Raw genomic sequence first — 23979 nt, 5'->3', positions numbered from 1 at the left:
TGCAGAACAGTTAGATTTAAACTACAAAACTGTCATGAATTAAGCCTATTCTGTCTTATTTAGATCTCACACCAAATTTCTTGGCTTTTTGTAGTACTTTTCCTTTTTAAAGGTTGCTAGGTCTTGAAATCAAAAGGCTTCTTGCACAGACTGATTGGAACTATTAGGCTTACGCATTTGCTTTGCAGTAATTAGGTATAACATGGCACATTTCCAAATGGTTATTTTTGAAACAAGGAAACAAACAAAATCATTACATAGGCATATTTTATTATAAAGGACTTTAAATTGTCAACTGTGAATTTACCCTACTGAGTTCCCAGTGAGATTAATGATCTAATCTTTTTTTTAACATACCTTGTGCACATCGCTGTTTATGCTAGCAGTATTTCCTAGGCTGTCTAGGAGTTACAGAAATGGTCAAGGTCTAAATTAGTCTTAGTGAAAGTGAAAATCACTCAGTCGTGTCTGACTCTTTGTGACCCCATGGCCTATACAGTCTATGGAATTCTCTAGGCCAGAATACTGGAGTGGGTAGCCTTTCCCAACCTGGGGATGGAACCCAGGTCTCCTGCATTGCAGATGGATTCTTTACCAGTTGAGCCACAAGGGAAGCCCAGATTAGTCTTGGAGTCCATATCAATTTTAAAGTATTTATTGAGTTGATTCAGTTCTTATTTCTTTTACCACCTTTGTAACAGGAAAGCTTTGCTGACCCCAAAAGAAATTGTTGAAGTTATTCAGATCCAGGGACTAGACTTGGGGAAAGAAAAATTAGGAAACTGATCCCTGTGGATTCAAGTCCAGTCTTCATCTTATTAATTATAACTTTGGTCACATGTCTGAAAAGTGAGGCTTATGATAATGTTTTTCAAAGATTCTAAGATATACACTTTTATCTGAAAACAAAATGTGTTTTACAGTGCATTATAAATTATGGTTTAATTTGTGGCATTTTGTTTAATATCAGGCTTCCCTGGTGGCTCAGCTGGTAAAGAATCTGCCTGCAGTGTGGGAGACCTGGGTTTGATCCCTGGGTTGGAAAGATTCCCTGGCAAAGGGAACAGCTGCTCACTCCAGTATGCTGGCCTGGAGAATTCCATGGACTGTATAGTCCACTGCAAAGAGTTGGACACGACTGATAGTGATGTGTGAAATGATGATGCATCTCATAGTCAGTGATTTCTTATATTTGATGAAATATGGTAATAGTTCGCCTTAGCAACCTCATCAGTTGCTGTCAGGTTGACTCAGATATGTTTGCTAGAAAACTACAGCTGTGCCAACACATAGGCAAACAAAAGCACTGTCCAAGTTCCCTGGACGGTCTTTCCCCCTTTTTTCTTTAAGGTTTATTGATTAATATTCATTTTTGGATGTGCTGGGGCTTCCTTGCTGCGCAGGTTTTCTCTAGTTTCATTGCCCAGGTCTTCTCTTCCTTGTAGTACATGGGCTCCTCAGTGCAGCATCCGCTGAAGCTCCCAGGTGTGCAGACTCCAGTGGCTGTGGTACATGGACTGAGTTGCTCCTCAGCATGTGGGATCTTCTCGGACCAGGGACTGAACCCGCGTCCCTTGCGTTGGTGGGTGGATTCTTAACCACTGGACCACTAGTGAAGTCCCTGCTTTTGGTATTTCTGATGATACTTTATTTCTATCTGTTTTAAAAATAAATTGGGAAGAGATAGAAAATGAAAATTTAGATGAATTAAAGATATCAAATGTCTTTCTTAAATATTTGAAATAACAGAAAAATTTCAGTTGACTTACAGTTCAGCTCCCTGAAAGACTGTATTTTTTCTTTCAAACATTACTTCAGTCATAGTGGTCTTGCCTCCCTTTCCTTTCTCCTCTGACCCCCATCCCAAATAAGAACTCTGAGTAAGGTCAGTTTTGGATGGGAAGGGAGTAGGGGCTGAGAAGAGTATTAATTTCATTTTGGGCAAATTGAATTTGAGATGAGTTTGAGGCATCCAAGTGAAGATGTTGAGTAGGCAGTTGAATTTGTGAGTCAGAGATAAAAATGTGGTATTTGGGGTATAGAGATGGTAGATGAAGGCCTGAGCTTGGATAAGATCACCTAGGAAACGGGAAAGACAAACTGGAACCGGAGGTTGACAAGCCACCTTCAGCCAGCAAACCTGTTTTATTTGGCCTATGCAGTGTTTTTAAAATATTTGAACAAGTTGCTGTAGTATGTTTATGTTTTTTTGGCTACCCCAAACATACTTTCTCTTTCGATGACAGCACCCTAATTTCCTTTTAAGAAATTCCTTGTCCTCCAACCTCCGACCTTAGCCTTATATAAGGCTCTTCCCCTGACTCCAAATAAACTATATGACTCGGGGCTGGCCGGTCATTCCTAAATCATCTAGCCGTGTGATTGGTTCAAGAATGATTTTGTAATCCAAGATGGCCCAATCAGAGGAGATTTTGAGACTGAGGGATGGGTGTCTGTTTGTGTGTGGGGGTGGGGTGGAGGGTGGGTAGGGGAAGCTCTAGAAGAGAATCTTTCTTGTTTTCTGCTTAAACCTGGCAAGATGTGGTCTGGAGATCTAGCAGTGCTCTTGCTGCCATAGGGTAGGTCTCATCTGAGAATTAGGGACATGAAAAATTCAGATAGAGAAACTGGTTCTGATCGTGTTGATTAAACCCAGTGGCCAGCTGTACCTCTAGGCTTTGCAGTTCAGTGAGCCAGTGCATTCTGCCTTTGGTGTAACCCAGGATTTCTTTTAGTTGCACAAGAAAGAAATCTTTATTGCCAAGATTTAAAAATCGTGAATTTCCATTTGTAGATCAGGATTTTGGCTTGAACTAACTAATTGTTGTGGGAGTGTCTGCTCTCCACTTTATTCTAGTCTGTACCTCTCTCTCCTGTGATCTAACCCTGATGCCTTGGGTCTGTTGCCTGTTATCCTGCCAGTTCTGCTATTTTTATTTTCAAGTATTTGTGAATTCATTTTAAATTTTGGTTCTGCTGGTCTTTGTTGCTGTGCGTGGGCTTTCTCTAGTTGTGTGAGTGGGGGCCACTCTTCTTTGTGGTGCACAGCCTTCTCATTGCGGTGGCATCTCTTGTCACGGAGCATTTGCCCTAGGTGTGCAGGCTTCAGCAGTGGCAGCACAGCAGCTCAATAGTTGTGGTGTGCGGGCTCAGTTGCTCCATGGTGTGTGGCATCTTCCTGGACTAGGGGTTGAACCTGTGTGCCCCGCATTGGCAGGCTGATTCTTATCCCTTGTACCCCTGGAGAAGTCTTGCTGTGTTTTAAATTGAAGACCTGAGAGGAAAGTGAAAGTTGACTTTGTTTCACTTAATTATACTACTTGCTTGTCCCTGTGGGTAGTTGGCTTTTAGCTGCTGCTATAGAATGAAAAGGGAAGGAGGACGTAGGGTTAAGCTTGGAAGAGTCTGAACCCTGTAAGAATAGGTGGAGGAGGATAAGCTCGCAAAGAGAAGGAAGCCATGGCGGCAGGGAAAAGAGCGTTGGCTGAAGAGTCCAAAGTAAAGCGTATTTCAGGGAGAGATTGATCGACACAGCCAGATACTGTCAGGATGTCAAATGAGATAAAGAATGAAAAAAAAATTCTCACTTGAATTTGGCAACAAAGAGATTGTTATTGATCTGGCCTGGAGTTGTTTCAGGGAGTGGTGGAGCCAAGCCAGGTTGGAATGGGTTGAAAAATGAATGGGATGGAAAAATGGGACATGTCCAAGAAGAACAGTCTTTATTTTTCCTGTGAAGGAAGCAAAGAAATAAGGCACTAGCTAGAGACATTTGAGGTTGAGAGCAGAATGCTTTAAAAATAGGACTCCAGTATGTTGAAGTGTTGATGGGAAGGATCTGGTCGAAAGGGAGAAGTTGACTGAATAGAGAGAAGAGATAAGGGGTAATTGGTGATGCAAGTCTGAGAAGGTGAGATGGAGTGGGATCTAAAGCCTGTAGAGAGGTTGACCTTGGATGAGAGGAGGGAACTGGATGCAGCAGGAGGGTAGAAGCTGAAGGTTGGAGGCAAGTTAGTCTGATAACAGGAGGTTAGTGGTCCATGGGTTTCACTTCTCTGTTAGGTGGTGATGATGGTGTCAATGTCAGAAGGGGTGAAAGTCAAGTAAGAGTTGGAGAATGCGTGGGTGGGTTCACCCAGCATTGTAGAGGACTTGTTTGTGGTTGGTGCTCATGAATGTTGGGTGACTTTCTCCACTGCCCAGGTGCTCAATTGTGGGCACAGACAGAGCTACTGTAGGCATCTGCTAAGGCTGGGGTTTGGCAGAAGAGGAAGGACAAAAGGTTGAGCAAGGTAAGTTGAGGGCACTTGATAAGAGTGTCATGGAATGTGCTCTTTGGAGATGTTGGCCTTTAGAAAGGAAGTTGAGTGAGGAGGGATGTGAAATGAAACCTCAGTTGAGGCCCAAATGGTTGCTCACAACGAAGGGGGTTTTAATAAGGAAGCCTAAGTGAGAATGTTGAAGTCAGAGGAGGGATGCTGGGTGATGGGATCAGGGGAGTGCAGGAGAGGTTTCAATGGAGGTGAGGCAAGCAAGGGAACAGATCAGAGTGTCAGACTCTTTGTGACCCTGTGGGCTATAACCTGCCAGGCTCCTCCATCCATGGAATTTTACAGGCAAGAGTACTGGAGTGGGTTGCCATTTCCTTCTCTAGGGAATCCTCCCGACCCAAGGATTGAACCCGGGTCTCCTGCATTGCAGGCAGACACTTGACCATCTGAGCCACCAGGGAAGCCAGATGGATTTTGGATATTCAGATCTCCCCTGCTCATTGCAGAACTAAGAGAGGAAAGGAAGATTTGGGCCAGGGTTCAGCATCATTTGTAATTGGGTTGCTGTTTAATAAGAAGAGGTTATCCATTTCCTCTTCATGTCCTTCCCTTTGATTTCAGTGGAAATTCCACTGAAAGAGTGCATTGAAGCAGTTTGGAGCCTACATCTGTTTTTGCAATATGGCCAAAGAGTGATATTAGGAAAACTGTGTCTTCAGTCACTGTTTTAGTACAGAAAATGTTTAAACCTCTTGAATTCATCAAGTTGCCAGAATGATTTGGTGCTCACCTGCCTCCCATACTCATGTTGCTTCTGAAGGTGACTGAGGGTGTACTCAAAACTTTTAAGAGGTTAAGTTTAACTTGATCCCTGTGGCTCTCTCTGCTTTGAAGGGAGGGTAAGTGTAAGTAGGAAGCTGTGTCAGAAAGATCTGTCATCATTTGTAATGTGTGTCGTGGTTTGGCAGTTAAGTGTAGTCGTGCAAGCCCACCAGTCGGTAGTTTAAAGCAGTAATCTGAGAGCTCAGAAAGATACTTCTCTGAATGGTAAGTCATTGGAGCCAGCGCTGCTGATACTTAAGAGGGTAAAGGGTTCGGAAGGCTCACCAAGCAGGGGAAAAGCAAAGTGGTTGGGTTTGGGGTTAATAAGATGCTAAATCCAACAATCTTGAAACAGCCAAAGATTGTGATAAAAATCCTCCAAGTGATCAGGGTGCAAGAAGTCTAGAGTCCTAAAAAAAAAACCCAAAAACAAAACTGAAGCATGTAGACTTTTGGATACAGCATCTCTTCATCACTGACTCTGAAAAGATTAGGTGAACGACAGAGCATGGGGCAGGAGGGTCCATGTTTGCAGGCTGAGGACAGTGAGGAGTAATAGCAGAAGTCCCCTATCCCTCAGAGCTCTCTTATGGACTGAAGTGTTTTCCAGCCCAGAGCAACTCTGTTGCCAGCCAGCCAGCCACCACTCTGCTCTCTGAAGGCCTATTTCCTTATTCTTTCCCAAGGAACCTGTTTATTCATCCCCACTCTTTCCTGTACTTTGTCCCATCCCAATGCTTCTCTTTGCTTTCTTTCATCTTTCATCCATTATTTCCCTGCCGGTGAGGCCAACGTCAAGTACAATATGATGCTAGGTCTTCCTTTTCTCTGACTCCTTTGTGTCTCTTGCTTTTGTATCTTAATAAGTTAGTTTTTCCACTGATTTGTAGACCGTTAAGTTTGTGAGAGACCTTGGATTTTTTTTTTCCCCTCAAAGTTTGCAAAACAAGAATCACTTTATCCAACTCAAGTCTTAACAGTCTGCAAATTCCTTCAGATCCTGGTGTATTCAAGAGTCTGGAGAATTGGGTTCTACTGTCTGGGGCTTCAGGCCTTTAAGGATTGCTTCATTTTCCTCCAAAAAAGAGAACAAAGCATTGCTGATGAGCTCTTCATGTCCTTGACATCTGCTGTTTTGTACTGTTTTACCCAAGCAATAGTTTCGGCCTTGCCTTGATCATTTTTTCTTGCTCTCAAAATAGCGAAACCACCTGCTTTGTTCTTTAGAATTTTTTTTTTTCGACAGGCTTAGTTCATTCTCAAGAGAAGTCTTCTTGTGGCTTATTAATTTCTCCTGTACCTCTGTGTACATCTTTACTAGGTGGTAGTGGCAGTGTTCAGTTGCTGAGTTGTGTCTCTCTGTGACCCCATGAACCACAGCATACTAGACTTTCCTGTTCTTTGCTATCTCCTGGAGTTTGCTCAAACTCATGTCCATTGAGTTGGTGATGCCATCTAACCATCTCATCCTCTGTCATCCCCTTCTTCTCTTTCCTAGCATCAGGGTCTTTTCCAGTGAGTCAGTTCTTCACATTGTATTGGAGCTTCAGCATCAGTCCTTCCAACGAATATTCAGAATTGATTTCCTTTAGGATTGACTGGTTTGATCTCCTTGCTGTCCAAGAGACTCTCAAGAGTCTCCTCCACAGTTTGAAGCACCACAGTTCAAAAACATCAGTTCTTTGGCTCTCAGCCTTCTTTATGGTCCAACTCTCACATCATACGTGACTACTGGAAAAACCATATTGTAAAGCTTATGACGTGGGAAATGAGGTATAAGTCTACCAAACATTACTTCTTGAGCTCAACAGAGCAGAAGGGAGCTGAGTTAAATTGTAGCCAAGGAGCCCTTTCCTCCTTAAGATCCTTTAGAAGAGTCTCAGTTGAGCTTGTAAATTGCCAGGAACACTGCCTGGCGCAGGGTAGGCTATTAATGGTAGCTATTCTTATTGGGTCTAGGTGGCTGGGTCAGAAAGATCCCACATTAAAGAAGCTTATCAAGTAAGAACTTATCTCCTACATGAATTGAACCTCAGGATTTTTATGTCATGGTAATTCTGTCTGCTGAGGCCAGAGCATAAACAGAGACTTTAGAATCACAGGGTGTTACAGCTGGCAGGAAATAGCTGTCAGCCTCCAAAATATTATATAGAAGGAAACAGGCCTAGAAAAGGTTGGTGACTGTCCCTGGGGCCATACCATTTATACTGGCTTAGTGGAACCAGGATGAAGCTCTCTGGACACTGAAACTAGGATTTTCCTACCAGACCAAGGTATGTGACTCTGAAAAATCACTCTTGAGGGAAGAATGCAGAAAAACAGGAGGAAGGGATAGTGTCTGCAGGGCGCTCTAACCTTGGGTGACGATGTCAGAGTAGCATAAATTTAGTGGTTTGACCCGTGATATTTCACCACATTGCTCCTGTTGGATGGTCAGCCACTATGTTTGCCCTTTAAATTAAATTCTGGGTCAGTACTTGGAAAACCAATAGGGAGTGGGAATCTAGGGATAATGAGAGCTTCTCCAGTGGCTCAGATGAATCTGCCTGGAATGTGGAGACGCAGATTCAATCCCTGGCTTGGGAAGATCCCCTGAAGAAGGAAATGGCAACCCACTCCAGTATTCTTGCCTGGAGAATCCTATGGACAGTGGAGCCTGGTGGGCAACAATCCATGGGGTTGCTCAGAGTCAGACACGAGTGAGCCGTTCACACTTCTACTTCCCATAGCATTAAAGGTCACAACTTGACAGTGCATTTGAAAAAGAGAGAAGACCCTGGGCTCAGAGAGGCCTCTAGGTCCTGTGGGAACTCAGGTTCTAGGTCATCACTGCCGAGGCCTGGGATTGGGCCCTCAGCATTAGTTGTGTAAGGACTGAGATGAGGCAAGTGAGGAGCCCCTGGCAGGGGCAGCAATCTGAGGTGTATGGAGAACTTCTGGAAGTCCTGCTTGTGTACCTGGCAGGAAGGATGTGAGAATAAAACAGTAATATATAAATAAAGGCACAGTGATGACAAAGCAGAAAGGAATCCATCCAAAAATCAGGGGAAGAATGTGTTTTCTGAAACTATTGACATGGGGGCAGGGCATCATGGGGATGTATGTTGTCAAGAAATCCCTTATTTCTTTGCTCGGGGAGAAGACCTGTTAGTGACACACACTAAGAGTGGAAGTTCAGGGTCGGATATCTGAGCTGACAGAACAAGCCCTGGGTTTGAGCTGGTGGATGGCAAGCTGAGGTTCAGACCCACACAGTTTGGTTTGACTGTTGGAAATATCAACTGCTGTGCTGGCTCTCTGCTCCTGCTCAGCTGTCTGCTATGATCCAAGCCCTGGGAGAATCAACCGGGTCCAGTGTAAGTCCTCCTGCTCCCTATTGCCTGGCTGGGGATTCCTTAGAGCCTAGTAAGTCATGAGTTGCATGATGGCTTAGGGCCACCCGTAATTTTTAGGTCCCCATGGGATCTCGATCTTTTAATGCACTTGCATCCTTTCCTTATACCATCAACCTTTTATCTTGGTGACTGAGTACCAACTGGTTTTCTCTGCCCTTTGACGATGTTTAGTTAAACTTGGCTCAACCCAGAGCCTCTTGTGATTGCACCCCTTCCTGAGTCTTCTTGCTCATACCTTCCTCTGCCACTGAGGTTCTGTCTCTCTCACTCACACTCACCTGTGTTCTGAGTACAATACTTCCTCCCACACCAGTTTCACCAGGAAACTGCCTCCTATCAAATAGGCTTTTATGAAGACTCAAAAGGTTACAGTTTGATGTCTGTGATCTTTCCCAGCTTTGCTGATTCTACCCCTCCTTCATAATCTTTTCTCTCTTGAATATCAAAGTTCTGCCCACATAGGGGCAATGATGGGACAAAGAAGAGTCCTAACTTTTATACCTTAACAATGAGCACAAATAAGTATTCCCTATTTTCTGAGATTTCTAGTGAATAAAAGATTTGTCTCATTACATGCACTTCAGCTTGGGTGCAAATATATACAGTCAGAGATATCTATGCCATTGACTGTGCCTTTGCGACTCCATGGACTATATATAGTCTGCCAGACTCCTCTGTCCATGGAATTCTCCAGGCAACAATACTATGGGAGTGGATAGCCATTCCCTTCTCCAGGGGATCTTCCCAAGCCAGGGATTGAACCTGGGTCTCTCGCGTCGGAGGCAGATTCTTTACCATCTGAACCACCAGGAAAGTCCAGTTATTGGACTCTTTTATGTTATATGCTAATCATCCTTTTATTGCTTACTCAGCACTATACACTGTACATCTAGGCAGCACTTACCTCAGATTTCTTTATCTCCTTTACCAGTTTCTCTTCAATGTAAGACTTACTAACTTTGCTTTTAGCTCCCATACCAGTTCCCATGTTTTGAGAGACTAAAGCATGTATGAATCTCCTTCCGTCTCCCCTTTCCCACTCTTGTAGCCTGGAATATAATGATCCTGGGGCTTTTTTTTTTTTTTTCTTTTCCTTTTTTTCATGTCCTATTTCACAATCCAGGAGTCTCCCATTTCTTACAGCACACTAGAATTTTCTTTTGAGTAAATTCTGTGTATAGTGAAAGTCACTCAGTCGTGTCTCTTTGTGACCCAATGGACTGTACAGTCCATGTAATTATCCAGGCCAGAATACTGGAGTGGGTAGGCGTTCCCTTCTCCAGGGATTGAACCCAGGTCTCTCGCATTGCAAACGGATTCTGTGCGAGCTGAGCCACCAGGGAAGCCCAGTGCTGTGTATGACGTGTGAATATTGTTACGATTCGTGTTCCTTTTTCTAGAATCATGTAAATTCCCCCCCCCATCATTCTTATTGTCATGGATTGCCTGAGTGACTTCTTTTCTCAGAAGAGCCATGAGAAAATTAGTAGAATTGGAAACTAGATCCCCAATTCAGAGAAATTTGTGGGGATTAGGGAGTTACTCTCTTTAATTCTAGGTATTGCCGAGTTTCAGGGAGTTAGGAATCTGCTACCACTCATGACTGGGACAAAGTAAAGAGAAATCTAATTCCATCCTTATTTTTGCTTTTTTGTTTTTTTTTCCCTAGAGAAAATGTTAATTTCTGTTCTGGGGGAAATAGAAGAGTCCAGGTTTAAAATAGATTACAGTATTCACTGATGAGGCTGAAGAATTGAAATTTGTAAAACTGTTGTTTCTTGGATGAAAAAGGGATAAGAGGGGAGGAGAGAATTTAAAAAAAAAAAGGTGTATTAGGTCATAATAGCAATAGCAGGTGGCATTTATAGAGCATGTATATGTTAGGCTCTGTCCTAAGCATTTTCCATTTCTCATCTCAGGACATCTCAGTACAGCTCTATGACATTCCCACTGTTTATTTTATACAAGAGGAACCCATGCTGCGCAGAGAGGTTAAACAGCTTTCTCAAAGTCACACAGCTGATAAATTACAGATTGATGATTTTCACCTTGGCAATCTAGTCGAAGGCTCACGCTCTTAATATCAAGGTTACAGAGCTATATGTTGAGTCATTTTAACTTTTCCCCTCGCTTTGAGTACCGCCTCCCACAGTATATATAAAGCACAAGAGAAGTGGCAGTTTCAGCCTTTTTTCTTGTTGTTGTTTGTTTATTTAATAGCTGGGTTAAAAAAAAAAAGGCAGTGTGCGTTCTAAATCAAGTTTAATTAGACCCGTATGGAAAACATAACAATTATCTATGCCAAATTTCCACCGTTTTTCATGTTCAATTTTTAATAGATACGGGTGCACATATTCTTTCATTTATTTTCAAAGTGAAATGATTGAAACAGGCCTAGGATTCAAAGGTCTTGCCTACTTTTTTAAAAAATGGTTATCTGAAAGGCACATTTGGTCTAGAAAAGAAAAAAATCTGTTTTGGTTTGTGAGACACAGCTTCCCTTAGAGAATATGGTGTTACCAGGTGTGGAATCTTGGCATCACACTGCCTTTTCCTTTTGCCTCCTTGAACTGATGGAAAGAAGTAGGGTGGCTGGGGGAGGGGAGGGTGGTGGTGGGATATACAGATACACAGATAATTACAGATGTATATCTCCAGATCAGTCCAGCATTTGGACAGAAGGCCTTTCATTAGGTCCCAGACAGCCCTGTTTGCCCCAGCTTCCTATGCTGAAACTGAGGTTTTAGAAGAATCTCAAGAAATTTTCTTGGGATAGGTTGTCCAGGTGTGATTTTTTTTTTTAAACAGCATCTCTCCTTTATTTTATAGAGGAAAAGATAATGAAGGGTATCTCCCTTTTCCCAAATATAAAAAAGGGCATTTTTCTGTTGCATGCTGCTGCTGCTGCTGCTGCTGCTGCTAAGTCGCTTTAGTCATGTCCGACTGTGCGACCCCATAGACGGCAGCCCACCAGGCTCCGCTGTCCCTGGGATTCTCCAGGCAAGAACACTGGAGTGGGTTGCCATTTCATTCTCCAATGCATGAAAGTGAAAAGTGAAAGGGAAGTAGCTCAGTCGTGTCCGACTCCTAGCGACCCCATGGACTGCAGCCTACCAGGCTCCTCCGTCCATGGGATTTGCCAGGCAAGAGTACTGGAGTGGGTAATTTAGCTTAAAAAAAAAAAAAAAAAACCCTCAATGATAGTTTAAAATATTTTCTTCGTTATTATAATATTTTTCCTTTATCAGAGCTGTGGATAGGATCACAGGAATACGGCAAATAAAGTATTCTTACTATTGAAAAACAGCTCTCTATAGAGTTTTGCTATTATAGGTGATTGAAAAACAGTTTATTAGGTTTCCTTCCACATTCAAACTAATATAGTAATTGCAGAAAATTTGGAAAATTCAGAGAAATAGAAGCCAGGAAAAGCATACTCCCATCGTTCCTATACCCAGGAGAAGGAAAAAACTTACCGTTTTCATGTGAATTCTTTACCTTTTTCTGTGTTGAGTTTTTCTTTCTGTTTCTCGGTTAGGATCACGTTGTAAATGCAGTGTTGTTTCCTGCTCTGTTGGAAAGATGCCTCAGATTCAGAGACAGCAGGCTCAGGGCTTCTTTGCCGAACCTGCCCTGTCCCAGGTCACCTGGCAACTGGGGTGGTGGGGTGCCCCCAAGACATGCTGCAGGCTCCAGGTTGCTGAGTGCTGGGCGGCAGAGAAGTCCTGCCTTCCCAGCTCACAGACTTGATGGAGAAGACAAGCAGCATTTTCATGACTGCTTCTAGCTTTTGGTGTGGAAAATTTCAAAGATACACAGAAATAGAACATTACAATGGACCCTATGTGCCTTTCTCCCAGCTTCAACAATGGTCAGTTTATAGCCATCTCGCTTCATTTAGATCTCAACCTCTTCCCTCACCCTGGACTATTTAGAAGCAAATCCCTAACATCCTATTATTTCACTAGTAAGTATTTCTACATACATCTCTGAAAGATTCTTTTTTTCTTTTAATACTGTCATATTGTTATCATACTTTAAGAACTTCTATAATATAATCAAATATGGAATATCCAGTCAGTGCTCAGATTTATCCACTTTCTTCATTATTTTTCTTTTCAGTTTTTTTTGTATCAGGATCCAGATAAAGTCCATCCATTGCAATTGATTGACATGCTGCTTCAGTCCCTTTAGTCTGTAGGTTCACCCTTCACTATTTTTTAAAAATTCCTTGCAATTTATTTTTTGCCAAACCAGAACATTTATTCTGGTTCATAGGCTGGCTTTTTGCCAGTAACACCCCATGGAGTTAAATGTTTCTGTATTTAACATATTCCTCTAGCCACTGTATTTCTTGGGAATTGATAGTCATGTAGAGTCTAGCTCAAATTCTGTTTCCGTTGTTTTTGGTCAGGAATACTGTGGGTGTATTGTGTACTCTGATCAGGACGCATTTAACACAAGTTCCCTGTGTGAGTGTGGGTGTGAGCAAGAAAGAGATGTGAACAGTTAATGGGGATCCTTACTGCCTAATCAATTCATTAGCGGTTTCAAAATCTTCATTTCCATCATTTCTTCATTTATTAGCTGGCCTACTTTGATAAAGAGAAACCTCTGCTTATCAGCTACTTGGTTCTCGGGTACAGTTTATATGGGAAAGGCAGGAAATGTGCCCAATTCTTTTCCCTTCATTTACCAGTTTTTAAAGTAGTTAGTTCACTCTTGAACAGCCTGGGAGTTAGGGGTGCTGCCCTTTCATGTAGCTGAAAATTTACATATAATTTATAGTCCAGCTCTTCCCATCAGTGGGTTCAACCAACAGCAGCTTGTGTAGCACTGTAGTATTTACTATTGAAAGAAATCCACGTATACGTGAACCTGAACAGTTCAAACCTGTGTTGTTCAAAGGTCAACCGTTCTTGGTTCCATTAGCCAACTAATTAGTAATGTTCATAAAAGGTAACCATTGAGAGAAGGTAAGAGAAACAGATATGTAATTCATGAAGAACTCATGAATTCAAAATACTGGTGTTTTAACCTAATGCATTTATTCCTGACACTAAAATTGTCCCATCTTTGGCCAGTAAGAGCCCTTTTGTGCTGGCTCCTGGATCCTTTTGATATGATTCTAGTGGTCTCTGACCGCTTCCCTGCTTTCAGGATGTTAAGATATTCAAGTTCTCAAAGTGTAATCTGAGGATGCCTGAGGGCTCCTAAGACCCTCCGAAGAGATCTGTGAAGTTAAAACAGTTTTCATTACAGTACTAAGACATTCTTTACCTCTTTTACTTTTATTTTCTTATGTATTTATTGGAGTTTTCTAGAGGCTACATTTTGGCTCCTGGAATAGTGTGTATGTCCTTATATTCCCTGAAATTTTCTAAGGTAAGGTCTTTAGAATCTTCAATAATCTCTAAGAATATAAAGGGGTCCTAAAACCAAATAACTTGACCATTGTTGCTCTAGGCTCATTTTTCTTGCCACATATGTGGAATCACTGGTGTCTTTGTAAATCAGCTCCCTTTTTTAGTCAAGTTTTGAAAGTTTGTTTTATTGTGTATGAGTCATCTGCTCCAAATCTCAAAGCTGATAAATAGCAAAACCAGAATTTGAACCTAGATGTTTATGTCGTAGTTTCCCGCCCCCCATAAAACAATCACTGATGTCCAAAATTTATGATTAATTGAAGCTTAGAAGCTATAAACACTGCCTGAAATGCCAGACAGGTACATTTTAGGAGCCACCGAGCAAAATTAGCGGTTTTCTTTCTCTAATGGAATGGCTCTCAGAAAGGGAAAAATGGATGTAGAGGCAGGATGAGTGGCTGCTGCACCTCCATGATATAATAACAAACTATGCGCAAAATCCGCTGTTTTTTCTGGTCGCAGTAGAGAAATTCAGAATGCAGTAGTAACTCATTAACGTGTGAACTTTGAAAGATTTCAGTTATCTGGAGAAAAGCTTGCTTGGCCTGTGGAATTCAATAATGGCTTAAATGTTCCCCACTAATTTCTGAACCCAGAGTCAGATTGATTACTTGACCATGCAGCTTAGAAATAACTTTCTTTCATCTTGTAGTTAGTTAAATTAAATCCTACAAGAAAGCACCCTGCAATTTTTCAAAGCTGAATAATGGTGCCTTGCAGCCTGGGACTACAGTTTTTCCATCATTAGTTTGGGATTAGCAGATGCAAACTATTGCACGGAGAATGGATAAACAGCCAAGTCCTACTGTATATTACAGGGGACTACATTTAATATCCTGCATAAGCCATAATGGAAAAGAATATGAAAAAGAATATATATTTGTTTAACTGAATCACTTTGCTGTACAGAAGAAATGAACACAACGTTTTAAGACAATTATATGTCAATAAAATTTAAAAAATAATAATTTTCCATCACTGAATAGTATATGAATCTCTGAAAGATGGCCAGTTAAAACCACTGGATTTTGCAGTTATGGGTCCTCGGGAAAATCTTTATTTTGTCTCACTCTGTTGAGCTGAACCCAGTCGCTTGCCCTTTGTTCACCATTCTCAGTCACTGCGGCTTGTCTTGGATAATGAACAACATTGACTTTTTTCCCAGGCACAAAGGAGAGTTTCCATCATAAGAAAAGGAAGTAAGCCTTCAAAAGGGCTTTCTGAGGTTAGCATGTGTACGGGAGAGGAGAAGCCTTATGTAACGCACTTGAGTGTTTGCCAAAAGTTAAAAAGCCCCTGAAACCTTCAGGTATCATCATGGAGGAAGCTTGGTTCAAAGCTCACATCACCAGTCAGGAGCTTCATCATCATTCTGGGGTTCCGGTGAGTGAGGCCAGGAATTCATCCACAGTTTCAGGGCTCTGAGTGAAATACAGTTTTCTTTGCTGGGAAGTAGATTTTGAGTTCTAAGTACATTTCTCTCTTTATGGGAAAACTCATTTTCCATGGAGCCTTGATTGTGGTTTTTCTCAACATTAAATCTGTCACAGCGAAGTGGCTTAAATATCTGCTCTTGGTGACCTGTTGTGTTTAGATTTATGGATTTGCAAAGTCAGGTGGTCTAGCCAAGTCATCTCATCGACATTGCTGAAGATAGTTTTAGAATACAGGCAAGTCAGGAGTATGAAGTGGAAAGGTAGCTTTCATAGGGTCGTGGCAGAATTTTATTTTCTTTCATATTTGTCCTTTTGAATAAATTAAAAAAATTTTTTTTTCAATTTATGTTCAATTCACTGAATAGACCCATCTCCATATGGAGAGCGTGTGGTATATGACGAAGTAAGCTTTGAATTTACTGCTAGGGAATGTTGGGAATTTTGGATTCTGGTGTCACTGAGGAAAATGGCTCCGCCTTACTACACTTTGGTTTCCTGTTTAGAAAGTTCTGTTCCTTGATAAGGACCTTGAAGGACCAGAGGAAAGGTGCTGTACGTGTGGAGTTTTCCATAAAGTGCAGTCCTAACGAAAAGGCTGAGTTAAAGGTAGGTGAATGCTCTATAAAACATGATTTATGTATGTATATTTATTAGTTTATGCCATGTATTTATTTACTTACATATGAAGTAGCCTCGGGCAATTTGAAGTCAGATTTAAAATTCAGGTTTTGTTTACTTACTGTCCTTTTTTCTCTTAAGAACAAAGACTAGAAAGGCCTAGGAAGTGGAAATTGAAATTGATTTTAATTGCCTGAACAAGTTTACTGGAGAATCATTTTATTGAAGTGAAAATGAAGGCCAGATTATTTTTGTTTTTTTTATCTGTGTCTAATTCCAGGCCATTTTGGAGTTGTCCGTAAATCTCTCTTCAGGTCTAAGGAAGAATATCCATCAAAGTGAGCCAAAATGTAACAACTCTTTGTGACAACTGCCTTGGCTAAAAATCTCTATGGTGAGAATTCAGAGTTTCAGGAGTGCATTTGGAGGGGGGATGGATTACACTGACGAGTCCTACGAGGACACGGAGACTATTTTAGACTCTCTCAGCGTGCTTTGGAAACTCTGAAGACCTATTCCCTGTTTCCTCAAAGTTCAGTGAGCCACTGTTGGGAGCAGTTGGGTTTTGAACCCTTCAGGTGTTTTTGAGTTAAAACACAGCTAAAGTTAGACTGCTGTGGAAGGTGGGGATAGCCTATTAGAACAGCAGTTGTCTCTGGAGAGTGCCACTCTTTCAGAAAAGGTAAATAATGGCCTCAAGTGATTTGTAACTCATACAGTGGCAGTCACAGTTGCTTAAATTTAATGCTATATTATGTACAAATGTGTAGTATTTTGATTTGGTTCTAGAAGCAAGTTTTTTGTGTGTGTGATGTGGTTTTGCATGAAGAGGCTGCATGCTGGTGCTTTACAGAAACCAATGGGACTGGAAAAGCTGCTCTGTGTAGTTGAGGATCAATGCCAAGTTGGAGTGAGTTCTCAAACAGTATGTGACACTGTGGCCGTGCCGCGTTCCTTAGTGAGTGGGATTGGGCTTGTTGGCTTTCTGTTTCACCAAAAAGAGAGAAGCTTTTCTATGCATTTGATTATGCTCCATGATATGTAGAACGTGACATTTGGGGGCTTAGGTTTGGGGGGAAAATGTGGTTTAATCGTTTATTGCATAGTTTGGTATAATTTTTGTAACTTTTCTCTCTTTTGCCTTGGGAATAAAGTAGGAAAATGGAAAAGCAAACAACTCAGTTGAGTTCAGTTCAGTTCATTTCAGTCGCTCAGTCGTGTCCGACTCTTTGCAACCCCATGAATTGCAACACCCCAGGCCTCCCTGTCCATCACCATCTCCCGGAGTTTACCCAAACACACGTCCATCAAGTCGGTGATGCCATCCAGCCATCTCATCCTCTGTCATCCCCTTCTCCTCCTGCCCCCAATCCCTCCCAGCATCAGAGTCTTTTCCAATGAGTCAACTCTTCGCATGAGGTGGCCAAAGTACTGGAGTTTCAGCTTTAGCATCATTCCTTCCAAAGAACACCCAGGGCTGATCTCCTTTAGAATGGACTCAGGTGATCTGCAAATGAAATTAAGAGGAAAAATGTCTCTAGGAAATAAGATAGGAAGACATATGTTTAAGTTTTAAAACATCAAATATTAAAAACCAGTGATCAAGAATCCTCTGCTTACCAAACTATTTTAAAATTTCACTTAAATTTTTTTTAAATTGATGTGTAGCTGATTTACAATGTCATGTTCATTTCTGGTGTACAGCAAAGTGATTCTGTTAAATATCTATTCTTTTTCATATTCTTTTCCATTATGGTTTATCATACTGTTGAATATAGTTCCCTTTGCTATTAGTAGGACCTTGTTGTTTATTTGATATAGAATAGTTTGTATCTGCTAATCTCAAACTCCTAATTTAGAGATTTCAGTTTTTCATTGCTGCCTTCCTTAATTCAACATCTCATAAAGTTTTATAGTCATTTGAAGTTGTTCTAAAGTCAAAACAAAAGAAATTTGCTGGAAACGATTTTAGCTGTCACCCAGTTTGTCCTTTGTATTTTGCTGATGAGTCTGTCCAGTAACTCACAATGAAAGTACATCTGACTTTCAGTATTCCCCATGCCTAGTGTTGGGTTTAACACATAATATATACTGGCTGGCTGGTGGGCTGACTATAGACTAGTACTTATTAAAAAACAAAACAGAACAAAACTTGACACAAACCTTTTTACCAGAGTGTATTTGAATAGAGCCTTTGTGGAAATTTTGAAAAGTATGGTTGAGGGTATAAGAACAACTTTTCTTGGAGATTTGGAAACTTTGCCATTCTTTCATGAATTGTTAGATCCCAGTATCTTTAGAATGTGAATTCTAAAAACTTAGGTGTAAAATGTACAAAAGTGTTTGTGTAAAATATCATTATTACACATTTTCTTCAAGCTGATAATTTCTCTTACTGTTACTTTGTGTTAATTACTGTTTGAGAGTCCACAGAAGAATGGATGAACAAGGCTCATCACTCTCAGTAGACATTATTTTTCCCATGCCAAAAATGAAATAAAATGTAGATTTTTAAAAGTTCCATCAAGAAATAGTTTGGCAAATGAATAATAACATTCAATGAATTTTTTTTTAAACAACCTGAAAGAATTTATCTCAGGTCATGGCCATGTTTGGAAAGCTGAGAATTTGAACTTGAACCGTGTTTTTTTTTTTTTTTCTTTAAATGAATTGTGGCTACTTCCTGTGGGTAGAAGTGGGTCCAGGATTTGATCGTCTTGCTCACATGAGACAGGAAATTTTGTTTCTGAAGCTATTGGAAGGAATTTCCCATCCTCCTGTCTGGTTTCACACCTCAGGTACTGGTGTTGGCTGCATGGGCAGGTCTCTGGAAGGGAGCGGGAATGCGGCACATGTGGTCCTTGTTTGGTGAAAGGCTGCCTAAACCTCCACTCCGGAGATTCTTTCCATTTTCAGTTTACGTAGGGACTTTAAGATGGCATGGTAATAGCCTGGGTTTCTAGAAGCCCTGCTTTATGACCTAACAAATGGGTTGTCTGTGAGATCTTTTTCTGAGATGTTCTGACTAGGTCAAAAGAATCCAGCTATGCTGCAACATTGCAGCAATCATTTCTTTGGGGATTAAAATCCTCAGATTTTGGAGGAAAGAATCCAAGTATCTTCTTTATTTCATCTGCTCCTGCCACAAAAGTTTATGCAGTTCTTCGAATGTACTAGGCACTGTTTTGGGTGCTGGACACCATGGACATAATTCCCTGTCCTTACAGAGCTTCTTATGGGGAGAAAGGCACACAAGTAAGTTAAATATGTTGATGATATGAGCTCTGGAGAAAATTAAAGCAGGGATGGAGGTAGGGAGAGAGCTGAGGGACCCATATAGTATCTTGCGTTCCTTCCGGTGACTGATTAGCCCCACAGGCATGAAACAGACCAGTCCTTTCTGTGTTGTGACTGATCGTGCTGTCATGTCACCACGAGCATTGCCACAGTCACAGTCGGAAGGCGTTTATTTCACGCCTGTTAGCAAGATTGTGTACAGAATGAATCATACAGATGAGTCCTCAAGACTGGCAGCCTCATGTGGACACATGGAGAGGACTTAGGGATGACAAATTTAAAAAATGATGGTGTTCTTTCAGCACATGTTTACTGAATGAAGGCATCTAGACAGGCCATTGTGGAGAATAACACGATAAATCACATGCACACCTGGCTAGCAGAGTGTAGAGTCTAGTATATTTGTATATGGTAGATCATTTGCATATCAGTGATTTCACATTTGAGATAGACTAGGAAAGCTGGCATATGCTGGTTTCTCCTTTTGCTGAGGCATGGTTTTCAGGTAGCTGCTTTTGGAGAGGGTGTGGGATAACTAACCTCGGAGTGGTGGGCTAGCAGTTGCCTGGTGTCCAAATTCCAGGGCAACACGATTTCTATCTCTTGTTGAATGTGTAAAATGCCTTTGAAGTGAAATACGCTTTCTTTGTGAAAGATTGCTCTGAGAAAAAGGTCAGCTTCTAGTGCTGGTGATGAAAGGTGCGGATTCTAAGGCGTGATGGTTCTTAGCTAGAAAACGGAATCATTGAGAGTCTCAAGGAAATACTTAGCATTTTGCCCCTTTTGGGGGGAATCATATACTGTACTAGTATTCTGCCAGCTCACAGATGAGCCTCTCGTGAGGACATTATTTGGATGGATCTTGAGAAGGTCCCTAAGGGAAGTGTGGGCATGGGAGGATTTATCTCCCTTGTCTGAGGGTGACTCTTGGATGAAGCTAAGCAAAGCTTCTTTATGTGCTGCGTCACCTGAATCCTAACATCAGGTCATTCCTTCTAAGTAAAGGGTCACCCATCTTTGTATGAGGCTCCCCGCCATTTATTATACAGATGGAATCAGAAGTTTACTGCATAGAGTTTCATATATAGACACACGTGCAGTCATGCATCCATACATATCCACAGAGGGCAGGGAAACCTTGGAAGGGAGGGCACAGTCATAAAATACAAGGGCAGAGGCTGTTGGCTGCTCACCAAAATCTACATTTCCCTCTTCTTTTTTAAAAAATGTATTTCTGGCTGTGCTGGGTCTTCATTGCTGTGCACAGGCTTTCTCCAGTTGTGGCGAACAGGGACTATTCTCTAGTCGTGGTGTGCAGGCTTCTCATTGTGGCGGCTTCTGTTGTTGCAAAGCACAGGCTCTAGGTGTGTAAGCTTTAGTAGCTGTGGCCCTTAGCCTCAGTAGTTACGGCACATGGGCTCTGTTGCCTGGTGGCATGTGGGGTCTTCCCCAACCAGGGATCAAATCTGTGTCCCCTGCTTTGGCAGGCGGATTCTTAACCACTGGACTGCCAGGGAAGCCCCACATTTCTCTCTTCCGAGCCTGCAGCAAGAATGCAGTTTTCAAGCTCCTTTGCATTTAAGCTCAGCATGTACCTGAGTTCTAGTCAATAGAATGATCCTGATAAAGATGGCAGAGCCTGGAAAGTTGAGTCCCTGTTTCAGTGTGAGGAACAGGAAGACTTCATTCATCCCCTTCCCCAGACAAAACATTCTAAGCCGTTATATATTTTGAGGTCTATTTCAGCAGTGACTAGCCTTTCCTCATTAGTGCTGATTCTTTGTGTGGTAAACCAGAGTCAGAGACTGCAGTTTCAGGGCCTTACTCTTACTTAGTTGGAACATTGGATCCAGTGTTTCCATCTGAATGGCAGAATCAGTGCTGTTGAATGAAGGTGGTTATTGTGCTCATAGGTTCAGGCTGTGTGTTCATTATTGCACTCACCATCCATTGCTTAGAGATGGCTATAGAGGGTAGAGTCCAGGGAGTGCTTGCTGATGCTGATATTTCTTCTTTTTCTCCTCTTGTCCACAAATATAGTAGTTGATGAGACCACCTCAAATGGGACTCTTGAGTTGGAGGTAACCAAAAACTCAAAGAGAAACAAACAGGTGGTTGATGGGGTTGCAGGGGAGAGTGTGGGAAGAGGAAAGAAACAGATGAGGGAGACTGAGGTATAAACTTCTAGTTTCAAACCAAATGAGTCACAGGCATGAAATGTACAGTATAGAGAATACAGTCAATAGCTATGGAATGTATTTGTAAGGTGACCTATCGTAACTAGATATTGCAGTAATCATTTTGAAATGAATAGAAATACTGAATTACTATGTTGTGTAACAGGAACTAACATGGTGTTGTAGGTCCATTAGACTTCAAAAACAAATGAACTCAAAGAAAAAGAGATCAGATTTGGGGTTACCACATGTGGGGGATGGGGGAAGAGGAATTGGATGAAGGCAGTCAAAAGGTACAAGCTTCCAGTTATAAGATAAGTAAATACTAGGGATGTAATGTACAACATGATAAATACAATTAACACTGCTGTATGTTATACATGAAAGTTAACAGTAAATCCTGAGTTCTTATCACAAGAAAAAAAAGTCAATTTATTTAATTTTGTAACTATATGAGATGATGATGTTTAGCTGCTAAGTTGTAACCGACTCTTTTGCAACCCCATGGACTGTAGTCCGCCAGGCGACTCTGTCTGGAATCTTCCAGGCAAGAATACTGGAGTGGGTTGCCATTTCCTTCTCCAGATGAAAAATGATGAATGTTCACTAAACTTACTGTGATAATCATTTTATGATGTACGTAAGTCAAATCATCATGTCGCATACATTAAACTTCTGCCGTGCTATATGTCAATCATATCTCATCAAGACTGGAAGAAAAAAAAAAAATCACATGGATTTCCTATAGGGAAAACAAGTGTTTCAGCAGTTAGTGATTTTGTTAAGAGCTGAGTGGTGCATTTGACTTCAGGTGCTGTTTCTCTGTGATTCTTAATCCAATCAAACCTTCATCCACAGATGCCACACCTCAGCTATCTTTGTATTCTTCCCCTAGCTCTTTACCCCAGAGCATGACACAGTGCTTTATATATTATACGTGGCTAAATAAATGTTTGATGGATTAATTACTTCAATCTCTTACGTTGGAAGAGCTTCATGAGCTAGTTGCGTGCTTGGTGAATAGTTCTTTCCATGATGAACCTCAGTTCCTGCTGCGGTTATGTTGCTGTCTATTCACATGATGGTTCATCTTGTTGTTTAACTTCCTGATGCGGCCCTTAGCTATTGACAGGAGTCACCCAGCTTGAGGTTTGAGAAGGGAAAGTGGTGATGTGCTAAATGGTTGCTATATGAGTGTAGTAGGATGTGTCTTGACCTGGTTCCAAAAGTACTTGTAGGGCTCATGTCTGTTAAATGATACTGAACCATGTTCCTATGCTTTTCTTGGCAAAAGAGTCCTCCCATGTACTTCTACCATTCAATTTAATAAACGAACAAAAAATTGGTTTTCATCTGCCTGGTGACTAGGTTTGTGTCTTTGGTGTTGCTTGACTCAGGGAAGGTTCTAGAGAATTCTCTGAAAAGAGATGCCTACACATGCATAATGAGGCTTGTTCCCCCTAATGCAATTATAGCTGAAATCCTTCCCTCGGGGATTTAGATTCCTTCTTAAGAGCACGTTTGAAGAGTGGTACTACAACAGAAGGATGACCGAACAGGATTGAGGACACTAATGGCCAGGGAGGAAATTAGGGGTTTCATCAGCATGTATGCCTGCCTCTGAGCAGCAGTGAGGTTACCTTCCATGTCTGTCTTCCTCTCCAGCTAAGAGGTGACTTTGAAAGAAGCTGGCCAGAGCCTTTCTCTGATCTTGCCCTTCTCACTTCTTTTGTCAGTTTTTGATCCTTTTGCCAAAAGTCGGTGAAGCAAAAGATCATCTTTACATCTTTGATTGTTTGACCTTTACATATAAGAATCTGTGATGTGAACATTTCAGTGCTGGCTGACTTGTTGCTTAACTTCGACTGGCTTGGTGAAGACAGGAAAACCATTGTTTCTTTATCAGGACTTACAAAGTCATAAGAACTCAATTGTATAGGCTTCTCTGTCATCAATTGCTTAAAAATTGTAAGCATGTATGTTGTAAATATGGAGCTGATTATCTTTTCTCAAAATAGTCTGTGGTAATTATTAGTGAAAAAGTTAAAATTTTCCTGCATTTCAATTTACTGTCCTAAATGACAGTATAGTGGCCTGAAAATATTGGGCCAGTCTCATCTACTTGAAGGAATTAGTTTTGGAGAATGTTTCTACCAAGCATCTGTATGTCGAGTTACAGGAAAAGCAACTAGTTTGTAATGTGGATAAATTAGTGTAACCTGAGAAACCAACTCAGTGACTTTACATTTTAGAGCAGAGACCTAACAGTAGGTATATGTTTGAACAGAGACTAATGATTAATAAGTTCAAGAATATTTATTGCTTTACTGTAGAAGATAATGCTACCCTCTGCCTTCAATATAGTTGCTATGATGAAAAAATAAAAATCATCACCCTAAGGGCTTACTGTCAACTGATATGACCTGTCCCATATTTGACAAAAAATTACAAGACATGCCAACAGGTAAGGAAAAGTACTGTAGAGGCAATGCAATAAGCAAAAACTAGATTCTCGAACAACATGGACATTAGAACTA

General features: G+C 41.3%; 1 protein-coding gene across 7 annotated transcripts in view; it reads left to right on the top strand.

Annotated features, from left to right (window-relative positions):
- The window catches only part of STXBP6 (syntaxin binding protein 6), a 269983-nt gene that overhangs the window by 22476 nt on the left and 223528 nt on the right, over window positions 1-23979 (top strand). Inside the window, exons 1-2 of one of the 7 annotated variants that reach the window (XM_069560226.1) lie at window positions 15080-15297; window positions 15854-15956. The exons of 4 other annotated variants lie outside the window; for them this stretch is intronic. The gene's annotated coding sequence lies outside the window, so the exon portion shown is untranslated. Of the gene's footprint in view, window positions 1-15079; window positions 15298-15853; window positions 15957-16248; window positions 16363-23979 lie in introns of those variants that run through there. 2 more of the 7 variants (XM_069560224.1, XM_069560227.1) reach the window with 2 other exon arrangements.

The sequence above is a fragment of the Ovis canadensis genome, chromosome 18 (genome assembly GCF_042477335.2).
Source record: "Ovis canadensis isolate MfBH-ARS-UI-01 breed Bighorn chromosome 18, ARS-UI_OviCan_v2, whole genome shotgun sequence".
Classification (NCBI taxonomy): domain Eukaryota; kingdom Metazoa; phylum Chordata; class Mammalia; order Artiodactyla; family Bovidae; genus Ovis; species Ovis canadensis.
This window is presented reverse-complemented; position numbering and strand designations above follow the sequence as displayed.